The following is a 12538-nucleotide window of genomic DNA, read 5'->3' on the forward strand; positions in this document are numbered from 1 at the left end:
GGAGGGGACACAGGCAGGACAGCTGATCCAAACTGACTAAAGGGATATTCCACACCATATGATGTCATGCCCAGTATATTAACTGGGGGGAGTTGGAGTTGACCAGAGTAAGCAGTGATCATGGCTTGGGAACTGGCAGCAGCAGTTGGCAGTTGGTGAGCAGTTGTATCACTTGTTTTGTTGGTTTCCCCCTTCCAAGGTTTTGCCTCTCTCTCTCTCTCGTTATTTTCCTTGTCTTTATATTATTATTGTTATTATTATTACTGCTATTACTGTTTTATTTTAATTATTAAACTGTTCTTATATCAACCCAAAGTTTTCTTACCTTTTCCCTTCCAATTCTCTCCCCCATCTCACAGGGGTGTGAGGAGTGAGCAAGTGAAGTGGCTGTGTGATGCTTAGTTGCTGAATGGGGCTAAACCACATCATTTTTAGTACAGCAGTAGTACTTATCTTTTTAACTTTGTATGCAATTTTCAAACTTCATCTGCAAGCCAATGGAGAGAATACCAACATTAAGAAAACAGATAAAAATTACCCTAAGCAGACCCCAAGACTGGGGAAAAAATATTCCCAAGTTATCACTGTTAACGCATCCTGGACATTGTGGTCATGACCTCTCATAATGCCCCCTTACATTTAATTGTCAAAACCTAACACTGTTGACCCAGAGAAACCTGGGAAGGGTTCCAGAGAAGGCAGACAAACAGGAATTTCACACATAACACTTTCACTGGACCATTCTTGAGGAAGTGATTAGATAATTTGGTCTAGAGATTTTAGTGTCTGTTGTAACTGGACTAATGATTACCACTGCTATTTTGGTTGCAAGGTTAAGACTTCACTATACTAACAGTAAATTCTTGGCTCTCCATATATGGTGTTTTCCCTTTTACCCATAAGAAGGATTTGAGGAAGAACATCTGATTTCCCTGGTTAGTTTTAATTTTATGAGAAATAAAACTACATTCTTACTTTTGATTAAATGTTAATACTTTCACGGTGACCTTTTAAATAGTAGTTACTCAGTTGTTCACATATAAAGCATTTTGGTCTAGCTACACTGTCATAGTTTAGTTTTTCATTATTACTTTTTATTATTTAGAGAAGACTAGTTTCTTCATTGCTTCAAACATTTTTAAGCTATAAATCTAATATATGAAAAATAGCTATTTCCCATCCAAATTGTTTACTTGAAAACTTTGCCTATCATCTTTCAGGCTGCAGCAAGATAATAGAATTCCTTCCCTATTGGGAATAAGCAATCTAATACTGTTATAAGTTGTAAAATGAGTTTAGAACAACTATTTTTCACTAAGTATATTTATATTTATTGATTTATTGTGCATGTATTTTAGTGCGACAAGTGAGTTAAGATTTTTTGGTTTGCAATGCAGTGCTGGCTGGAATATAATCTATTGATTTCAGGAATCACTTAACTGATACCTGAGGCTTATGACTCCAGCATCATAGGGAGAGAATGCAGTCCAGTAGGTCTAAAAAACCTGTCTGTATTCCCTGTATGCTCAATATCCATAGAAACCTTTGAGGAGCTGAAGAGGGTGATCTGGTATACCCCAATTATTTGCCTCCCTGTCCATATTGATCATCTGAAGATCTCCTTTGATTCTAACTGCTAAATTAGTTCACATGTTCTAGTGACAAAAACTTGATCAATTCCGAGAGGTAGATATTACATTTCTCTCTTACTGACACTTCTAGGATGTTTAGGTCATCCTCATTGCAGTTTAGGGAGCTGAGACGCTATCTGCTCAGTATGTTCAAATCTTCATTTTAACCAATGTACAGAAAGCTGCATTTCCACCCAATAGTTTTGACAATAGTTTATTTCATACTGTTTGTTTGTTTGTTTAGTGAGTGCTGTGGTTTGGGTTTTTTTTTCTTTGTCCTAGACCTAGGATCTATTCAACAGAGAAGAGGGCCATTTATGCTAACCACCCATCAGAGAAAGGAATTACAGCAAACCACAATTTCAGTTTTAAAGGATTTTTAAGGATTGATGGCTGAAAGAACATGTCTCTTGACTCTTCCATCTGCCCAAGAAAGTGCCAATTTTACTATTCATTGAAATGTATAAAGCGATTTGATAGTCCGAAACCCTGAATAAAACCAAAAAACTTTTCATCATCACCAAAAGCTCAGTTCTAAAATCTACATTTAGGATTTGTCAAGCCTTCTGGCCCAGGGGTCGAAATTCTTCTGTCTTCTATCCTATACTGTATATCACATGGTGTGTTCCAGTTAAAGCCTGTTTGATGAGATGAGAACATCAGTCTGCTTTTAGGTGCAAAAGGTACATTATTTTCCAAAGCATGAATGAAGCCCACAAGACGCTTATTTATCTTATTCTGAAGTGCAACTAGCTCAGAAGCAGGAAAATTCCTTTCTGGTCATAATGCCTCTTTGCTAATATGCCACCCACAAAAAGGAAGTATTGCTACAAGATGCCTCACTTGTTTTCCAGAACACCTTGTAAGTTTAGAAAGGTCTGATTCTCCCATTCCTCTCACAAATTCAGCACCTGTGTGTGCTATGTGCACAATGTCAACTGTTGGGGTCCTTGGAAATGGCTGATTCCAAGTGAGAAAAATAAACATTAACACCTAGGGTATAAAATGGAATGAGGCACCTCAGCTAGCTGTGTGAAAAACAAACAAACAAAGAAACAAAAACAAACAACCAAAAGTGTTCCTGAACTAGTTCAGTTAATTTAATGCAAGTAACTCACTCTATTAATCCCAAACTATCTGTTCATTCTGGGTAGAGCTCCATATTATTCTTCAAGTCATTTTATCAATGGTTGTGGTACTGAAAACCTTGAGCGAATCAGCTCCTTACGCACAGGCTTTCCCTTTTAAGGTTTCTGCTATCCCAAACGTCTGGTGGGGTCTAGTACAAGTTTGTATTGGGTGCAGGTGTCAACTTGTCAGCTGGGGTGCTGCAGGGATAGCCTCTGTGAGGAGAGGCCATGCTGGACACGACCAGTTCCAGCTGGCTCCAAAGGATCCACCACAGGGTACAGCTGAACCCATCATCCAAGATGGTGGCATATTTAATATGGAAAGAACATTTAAGAAAGGGCAGGAAATGCTGGACAGGCAGAGAAGGAGGAGGCAGGGGAAAAGAGTATGAAACAGCAGAGGGAACATCAAGCTCAGAGAAGAAGGAGGAGGAGGTGCCTCACGGAGGAAGAGATAATCCCTGCCCATGGAGAGCCCATACCAGAGCAGGTTTTCCTGAAGGACCCATGCTGGAAGAGAGGGAAAATGTGTGGAGGAAGGAGTGGCAGAGGAACTCTTATGAACTGACTGCAATCCCCATTCCCATCCCCATGCACTGATTGGGGAGGAAGAAGTAGAGAGGTCAGGAATGAAGGACTAAGGTTGAGCCTGGGAAAGGGGGAGGAATGGTGACATTTTGATGTTTGCCTTTTTGTTTCCCACTACCCAAAAATATCTATTCTATTTGGCAGTAAATTAAATTAAATTATTTTTTTCCCAAGTCAATTCTTTTTTGCCCATGACAGTAGTTGGTAAACTGTCTTCCTAATTTTATCTTGACCCATGATCTTTCTTATTCCGTTGTTCTTATTTTCTTTCCTTGTCCTACATGGGGGGTGAGAGAGTGAGTGAGCAGCTGGGTGGAAGTTCAGTTGTCAAGGGTAACCCAGCACAAAAATATTAGGATATTTGTTAGTAGGGTGAGATATTAGGTTTTCCTTGCATATGGGATGACTAAAAGAGAAATAAAGTTGGAGACATTCATGTGAAAATTCATATATCTTTTCTGAATAGCATACAGAAAAAGCTTTCCAGTCAAAGACATTACAGAGAGCAAGGTTTACTGTTCCTTTTATGAGAACAAGAGTAATAGTTTTGATTTAAATACATAGCATAGGAACACTGAATTACCCAGTTTGGATTAAGGCTTTGTATGTAATGCACAAAATCTCCTTTAATTCTGATTTGCTCCAATTTTACCCTAACCTTCAATATTACTCCATATGTGAATACATTTTAGGACAGCAGAGAGAGTTGGAAACAACATTAAGTGGCTTCACAGAGAATAGGACTGATGGTGTTTTTAATTGTTTTGCTAACATCATTGGAGCCATTACCTCATAATCAAAAGTGCTGAATGGTCACCTTTTCCCAACCTTCGTTACCACTCATCATCAAAAAGCAAAGCATAATGGGCAGCAGCTGTTTCTGCTATGCCATGGATTTAGCTACGCTCCCTAAGTGAGCAGTTTGGTTCACCAACATCCATTTCTCCATAAGACCGTAATTACAAAACCAGAGTTAATCTGCAAAACATTAGTATCTATTTTTAAGACAGATCAAGGGAGGCTTTTAGTTTTCATTATGATAATTTACTTTTCTTGTTTGGCCTTTCTTTTTCCTTCTTTGTCTCATTTCGAGATTCCACTCCCACATCTTTGCTCTTTTTAACTTTCATCCTTATTATAATTCTTTCAGCCTTTTCTTCTTCATGTCTTTAAAGTTAGAAAGCTACAATTTTGTGTGTTTGCTGGCTTTGCATCTTTATATTTCTACTTCTATTTTGTTTTATTTTTTTAGTTTGTTTTGTTTCTTTCTCTTTATTTCTGAGACAGTGCCAGTGTCTGAGTGAAATGATAAACAAATTCTAGAGAACATGTACAAAAGTCAAGGAAACTTTTACAGTAGAAAACTTTACAGCTGGAAAGATGAAAATATAATAATATGTAATGATACAGTAATTGAAATATTTTCAGTCCAAAGGGACAGAATGTACTGCTGAGTTTGAGGTTTATTAGAGAAAATCTTTTTTTGCTCAAGAATTTTTTTTTTTCCAGAATGAATTTTGCAGGAAATAGTTTTCTCATTTAAACTGTGGCTGAAATTAGGCTTCCTAAGTTCACTATAAATATTCATTTTTCTATTACATGAGGTACCTAAACAAGATGATCTCAATTTTCTCTCTTCATCTAGCAGCCTATTTTTTGAGATCTCCCTGTGATTAACTTTGGCAGTTTGGGTTATGTTCTATATCTCTCTTAATGAATAAAAAAGGTGTTGGTTTTTGCCTGGTTTTGGCATAAGTCATGTCAAATTATTAATCAAATGCACTAAAAATCTGTATCTTTTAAAGCTGACTTGATATTCCCTTCACACCTGAGGGGTTATGTCCTGACTACACTATAGAGGTATTACATTGTGTATCTGGTTCAGAGAATTGTGCAGCTGCCTTCTCTCTTTCAGCCCACACGGTTTCCTTTTGCTGGAAAATAGAAGCGCAGAATGTGATCTGGCTGCATCTTAAATCCATGTCAAAAGCCTGGCCATGTACCCAAACCAGATAGCTAGTCATCTATTTTACAGAACAGTTGTTGCCTGTGGATTGAGTTCCTGAAGTAGACACAGCTAGAATCACTCATTGATACTGGTTGTTATTTTTAACTGGGTATGTCACTAAATCTCATTACTCAAAGGAAAGACAATGAATACTTTGCATTATTTCTTGAATAAAATGAGTATTTTTTAATTTAATTGTTACATATGCTGGTCTCTTTTCAAATAGATAAACACTGTTGTCACAAAAATCATTGTAAATTTGGGGGCGGGGCGGGGGGGGGGGGAAGTGTTCTTTACAATACAGACCTATTTCAGACATTTTCTTTTCTTTCTGCTTAGTTCAGACCAGCTAAAATGTGGTTCTTTCTATTCCCCCAGGACATTAGTGGAAAAGTTGGAATAACGCAGATTTATGTAAACTAAAATACAGCTCAATGACTAAACACTTTTTATAATCTTCTGTCCCACTCGAATGGCAAAGCTGTATCATTTGTAGGCAGCCTAAGAAAGGCTCACACTACTACTTAAAGTGCTATAGAAATCAGAATGCTTTTTATTCTTATATCAGTGATGAACATCTCGGTCAATCTTTATGTTGCCCCTCTGACCACTAGAGCTTGCATCCTGGCTGTCAGATACAATAGAATGAAGGACCGTTAAAACACTGACCTACTGCTAGGATGCAGAAGACTGCTTTCCACAGTGCTACAGGTCAATCTCTTTTCTATGTGTAAGGCTTAAACCTGTAGGTGTGAAATTCAAAAGAACATCTCCTTTCCAAAGAGAGGAGTCAGACAATAGTCATTGTACAGCACGCACACTCACTAGTGATAGGAATGTGGCAAGTCATAATGAGACAAAATTTTGTTTGTTAGCTCTACAGTTGAACTTGGTGTAGGAGTATGACAGTGAGCTGCTGATTGTTGGTCCTGTAGGATAACTTGAGATCCTTCTGGAGCATATGCATGAACTGAGAAATGGGTTTGTCCTATCCCTGTGGAAATCAGTAGGAATCTCGGTAACTTCAGTGACATCTTGGAACAGGCTGCACTCAATTTAGTTTTTAAAGAATAGGGGACAAGCATTTATGTTTGGTTACTTACTACTACAGAATAGAGCATAATATGCTCAGATTTTACCAATTTTATCTGACAGTGTTAGAAAATAAAGACTATTGTTCATAGGTTTAAAGAAAAAAAAAATTATTTTTTTACACTGTTGACTCACCTGACACTGAATTACTGATACGTTCTTCGGTATTTTTGGGATAAATTGTGGAAACCTCTTCATGGTTAAATTCTTCTACTGATGTTTTTTTAATATACTGCATCACAATGTTTATTTTCCTCATGGAACATGCTTAGACCCCTAAAAAAATATCATCAACCAGATTCCCGTGTCTAGACTGGGGGGATAATCCATTCTTTGTATGGCTATTTGGATTTTTCAGCTGAAAAATGTTCTAACTTTCAGCATGGCTAATCCACCACTAATCCTTAGAAACCTTTTACCATGAAGCTGCAAGACACAAAAATATGTATTACTCATTGTGTACCTAATACCCATATGTTAATTTCATTTTTCTTACCTTTCATTTTGAGGAAGAGCTAACCTCTCCAAAGATGGGTTAATAGTTCTGGTTCTTAATTATGGCAAAGAATTACAACATAAAGAAAGATAATTACCCTATTTTCTTACTGCAGAATGGAAAAGATGAAGCTGCTCACACTGCAGGTGAAATTTAAAAGACCTCTTACTTTGTAGAATTCTTTTATCAATTTGGAGCAGAAAACAGGAGATTTGAAAATAGATCATTGTGAATACCGTTCAGTGTTTGTTGCATAAAATAAAAAAGAAGACCTCTCAGTAATGAAAGCTCATGATTTTCTATGTTCCTGTAATTCTTTTTTTCCTAATTTCACATCTCTCAGCCTTCTTTACTGAAGGGAAAATATATTGTTTGTCTTCACAAACACTACTCATGTAACTTTGACTTGTTTAGAATGAATAATAACATGGTCTTTTTTTGTTGTTGTTTAATGTTTTGGGGCCATTTTGGTGATTTTTGTTTGTTTGTTTTTCAAAGAAGTTTCTGCGTTATGAAGCAGAGCTGAGCAAAGAGAATTCAAATTCATCCATAGAATGCACATATGAGTTGTATGAACCAAACAGTTACATTATTACATTATTATTTTAGTTTAAGAGCACACAGCCATTTTCCTGAATGTTTTTTTTCTTTACCTTCCCCATCTGCGGTGCTGTGTTTTTTCTGTTTATGTTTCAGCATATATGAACTGGAACACATCCTGAGATAGGGTCATCCACAGTGGAGGTGCATGTTCCAGTCTGATTAACTGATTAACTTAAAAACTTCTGACCTCAAGCTTAGGGTGTGGAAAAAATAGAAGATACTGGACATTATTATTTTAGTTTAAGAGCACACAGCCATTTTCCTGAATGTTTTTTTTCTTTACCTTCCCCATCTGCGGTGCTGTGTTTTTTCTGTTTATGTTTCAGCATATATGAACTGGAACACATCCTGAGATAGGGTCATCCACAGTGGAGGTGCATGTTCCAGTCTGATTAACTGATTAACTTAAAAACTTCTGACCTCAAGCTTAGGGTGTGGAAAAAATAGAAGATACTGGAGGGAAAAAGAAAAAAAGGAAATAATTTCTTCCCTTATAAAAGAAATGAAAAAACAGTCAAACTACAGTGGTCAGAAGCATGTGAAAAAAAATGGTAAGAAATTGCTTGTCTCTAAAAGTATTTATAAACTGATTTGTCAACAAGCACAGATGATAATTTTTGGAAAGGGGTACAAAAAGTGAAACTTAATCATGGACAGAGAAATGTCTGTATCATTTTATTAGGGTAATTATATTTCATAAGGGCTCTTGGTTGGAACTGTTTATACATTCACAATTCTCAAACATCCAAGTCTCCAGCTCATGGGAATTTGAAAATGGTTCATGGAATTGGCTAGAGTCTTACAGCAGAGTATGATCCACAACATCCCTTAATAAGGAAACAGTTTAATTTTACAAGCATGGATGCTTTTCATTTTGTAGCACAGCAGTTGGTAGATGAAACATGGTGACAGGAGTCAAACTGGTGAGATCCTCCCCAACCCAGAAGATGCAAAAAGCCTTCTGACAAAGGCAGACCAAGGGACCCATACCAATAACAATGTTGACTTTCCAGACAAGAAACCATACCTATGCCTGGAAGCAATGTAAGTATTCAACCTCTTCATAGAAATGTCAATAGGAGGAGAATAAGGAAGAGAAAACTTGAGTGAGACCAAAGCTCTGAAACATTCAAGCAGATGATAAAGGCATTTAAAGAGATTTTCTTTCCCTGATTTTCAAGTGTTGTTTTGGGGTTTTTGTTGGTGGGTTTTTTTGTTTGTTTGTTTTAATTCAAATGAAGAAGCAAACCAGAATTAGATACTCAAATTCCTGATTTAGAATTCTAGAATTTAGCTATATTCTCAAGAAAGAATTAATGGTGGGACATCTGATGCCACTGTGACAGTAGATATCTGTTTCTCACAAAAATATAATACTAAAAAAAATATACAGATAGCATGAGCATCCAAAGCAAAGAAGTAAAAGAACAACGCAAGAACACTAATACAGACAATCACACAGGCTGAAAACATGACATTCGGAACTGAAAATGTGGAAAACACAAGAAAGCAAAACACTTGATCCAGAGTTTACTACGAATTAAGCATAAATTAAGAAACAAATGAAGTTGTGGGCCGAAATATTGGGTGGTTGTTATTTTTTTTTTTAATTTAGAACAGTGAGAAATAAAGCTACCATATGTTCAAATAATACAACTACCCAAGGCCCACACAGTGACCAGTGGAATTATTTCAGTGAGGCATTGCATTGATGAAATCCAGTTTTTGATCCTATGTGCCCCACACATTCTCTGTGTAATAGACTGTATCCCACCCAGGTACGTCCTGCATATTCATCACAATTTGTTTTGTTTCTCCTTTATTCCTCTTTAACTCTGTAGTCAGCAATACAATAGTTTCATATATTCCCCATGTTTCAAACTACCTTCCTTTCCTCAGTCTATGATTTCCACCAATGTTCCAGAAGGAGTGTCTAAAACAGTTTCCCTAGCTTTCCCCCACATCTCTAATTACTAATATGTGCTTTCTGGTCCAGAGATGCAAGTGTGTGAATTGGATAGATCAAACAAGTTTGGTATAAGTTTAGTGCTGCAGCCTGTCCCTCAGTGGGTACCTCTACTCTGTTTTGGAAGCCCATCTTTAAGGTATTTGTAGGGAAAAACTTACCTTTGAGAATATGCTATCCTCTGTTAGGTTTTCTTGAACTTATTAAGGTTAGGCAAGCAGAATGGAAAAAAAAAAAAGATAATATTTTCACATAAACCTTTGAATAAACTAATTAGAAAAGCAGAAGTACATTTGGGGACTGAGAAACTTCCAATGAAGAGTGCATCTGCAGCATAACTTCAGCAGATCCAAAACCACTTCACTACAGAACACTTCCAGCCATTCAAAAACCATATTTGCAGCTATACTTTCAGAGAAATAATCAGTTTGATTGTAACTAAACTGTGGAGCCAATTTCATTATAACCCCAGCCGTGATACTGAGCAGCAATATTAGATTGGAGGAATGTGAATAAGCATTAATGATGTAAAATAAAACCATTGCAAGGGCAATATAAGGAAATGTAAGTAACAGGTAAGAAAGAAGAAATATTATTTCATCAAATTTATAGCAGTTAACATACAGAAATATGCCGTACTTAACAGAAAAGATGAATGATAAGCAGAAGTTGAGTCGAGCTATTGCGAAGCCACAGTTAGAGGTGATCAGAAACATCAAACCACCAAATAATCCAACCATCAGCTCATACAATGTCATGGCAGAAAATAAGACTATGTACTGCAGTAGAATATGTCATGCCTTAAAATAGTCTTACCTTGAGAAAAGATGAAGCAAAGCGATGAGGTTCATATGGAATACTGTGTACCGACAGCAACCAGCAGAGCAAAGGGAAGGGAAAAAAATGCTCCAAAGCTGAAATTCCCATATCAATGATGGTAACCGAAATAAGATAAAGAGAATTGATCAATGCACTTGAACAATACAGAAGCTTAAGTACAGATAGAAGTAAAAGTTACGTGATTTCTTTTTTTAAATCAGACCAATTAAAATCACATTTTTCTTTCTTCTGTTAAATGTCTCATTTGGGTCTAAATAACAGCTTCATTTATATTGGTATGCAAAAAGGTTTGTTTTATAAAAAAATAGATTTTATAGATTCTATCATTCACGTAAACTGATCTCAGGGATTATTATAATGTAACTTTGTGGCTTCTGTCATGATAATTCTTTTCAGAATAATTTAGTAAAATGCAAAAAAGGAGGAGGAAAAGGAAAATAAGTGACATGACCACACAAATATGTAGGATTTTGTTTTCCATCATGCTGCAAAAATAGGTATAGTAATTAAATATAGTTTATTTTTAAGGTAATTTCCCTAATCTTTTGTCTGGTCATTAGTATTTCTCTTTTAAATTAACAGATTTAGGAATAAGCTCTGAAGACTTTCCAAAAGTAACAACAGGTAGCCCGAAAGACTTTAATACTATTTATTCATAGCCCTCAAAAATATAATATTTTGGGTCCGTGCTGAAACATTATCAAAAATAAATTTTAAAGGTTAATTTATTTGGGCCTTCAAAAATGCACATGATTTTTCACACTTAATTCAGTGGGAAAAGCATGTGGGTGTCTGAAGGCAAAATTTGGCCTCTGTGGCTACAAGCTCTCAAAGAAATTGGTCTTGAACACAACATGCACTATACAGTAGTTCTATTATACTGTAGAACTGCTGCCCTAATTTAAATAGAACTGTGATCTTTAAATGGGACTTTTCCTTCATACCCTTTGGGTCCTCTATTGTTTTGTGGAAAGCAGATGATCTACTATTAGGCTGTACAACTAAACTAATTTATCATAAGTGATTATGTCTTAGAAACCATTGGAATAGAGATACATTGTCTTGTGTTATCACTTAAATTTTCCTAAAAGTTTGAGAAGTCAATGTATTTCTTTTTAAAAAAGTAAATGTAGCAATAATTGATAATATGTCAGCAACCTAGGGAAGAAACAAAAAGTAAAACATCAAACTAAAAAACTCTAGAAAAATAAAAAGAAAAAAGAGGAAACCTGCAAGGACATTTTGTGCAAGACATTCCCACTGAGTTATTTTAAGATGAAAAAAAAGCAACCATGAATAAGATGTAATAAGACAAGGCTGATAATAAGCAGTCAAATATAGGAAGTGTCTTGATTAGTTCAGATTTTTCAGTTATTCTTAACACACTGAACAATATATAATAGAAGCAACATTCTTTAAATCTTAGAATTTTTGTCAAGATTTTCTAATTATGAGATCACTATTACTGTGTTCTTCATTTCTCTCCTCCTTCAGTGATTTTACTGTTGTCTTATGCTCTGCATTTGGTGATTGCTGAACTGAGGCACTCCTTGTTCCTACAATGCATTCTTTAAACTGTTAACTACTGGGAAAAGGTACCCCTATGTCTCTCGCTGCTCTTGGGTACTGAAAGAGCCTAGAATGCAACCTAAGCTTTCACATAAACTATATCAGTGCTTCTCCTGTAGCTCATTTTGAAGTCTTTGGGGTTTGGTAATGTATCGAAGAGGTTATATAGAAGTACCTACACGCTGTATTCTATCTGATACAGTTCCTGTCTTACTCGGCAAAGGGCAATTGTTGTGGAGGTTGTTTTTGTTTTAATTGAGTGCTACATCTAGCAGCAAAGTCACTAATCAACTTTCTTGCTAATGCTATTTTGAGAGCTGGATCTCAGTATCCAAATGCATTTCTTTTTATATATTCTGAACAAAACACTAGACTGTCATCTACTTGTACAGAAGGAAACAGTTATAAATATATTATCACTTCTGTGTAAGTGTTTAAATACCTAAGATCACAGTAATGATCACGATAATAATACCTCTACTGTCTTTGCTGTGCTCGGTAATGCACGCCAGCACATTGGCTGTGTCTAGCTGATACAGAGTAGCATCATAGAATCATTAAGGTTGGAAAAGACCTCTAGGACCATCAAGTCCAACCGTCAACTAAGCCATGTCT

The 12538-nt window shown here is 36.2% G+C and overlaps 2 long non-coding RNA genes across 2 annotated transcripts in view; both read right to left on the reverse strand.

Moving 5' to 3' along the window:
* LOC135311502 (uncharacterized) overlaps window positions 1-10435 on the reverse strand; it is a 34499-nt gene extending 24064 nt beyond the window's left edge. Inside the window, exon 1 of the long non-coding RNA XR_010371121.1 lies at window positions 10331-10435. This is a non-coding gene — a long non-coding RNA (uncharacterized LOC135311502). The remainder of the gene's footprint in view (window positions 1-10330) is intronic.
* LOC135311503 (uncharacterized) lies at window positions 3786-6572 on the reverse strand. The gene is made up of 2 exons (XR_010371122.1): window positions 6027-6572; window positions 3786-5283 (listed from the first exon to the last, which is right to left on the reverse strand). It is a non-coding gene; the product is annotated as an uncharacterized LOC135311503 (long non-coding RNA).
* Window positions 10436-12538: the final 2103 nt, after the last annotated feature.

This window comes from Phalacrocorax carbo, chromosome 1, assembly GCF_963921805.1.
Source record: "Phalacrocorax carbo chromosome 1, bPhaCar2.1, whole genome shotgun sequence".
Taxonomy (NCBI): Eukaryota; Metazoa; Chordata; class Aves; order Suliformes; family Phalacrocoracidae; genus Phalacrocorax; species Phalacrocorax carbo.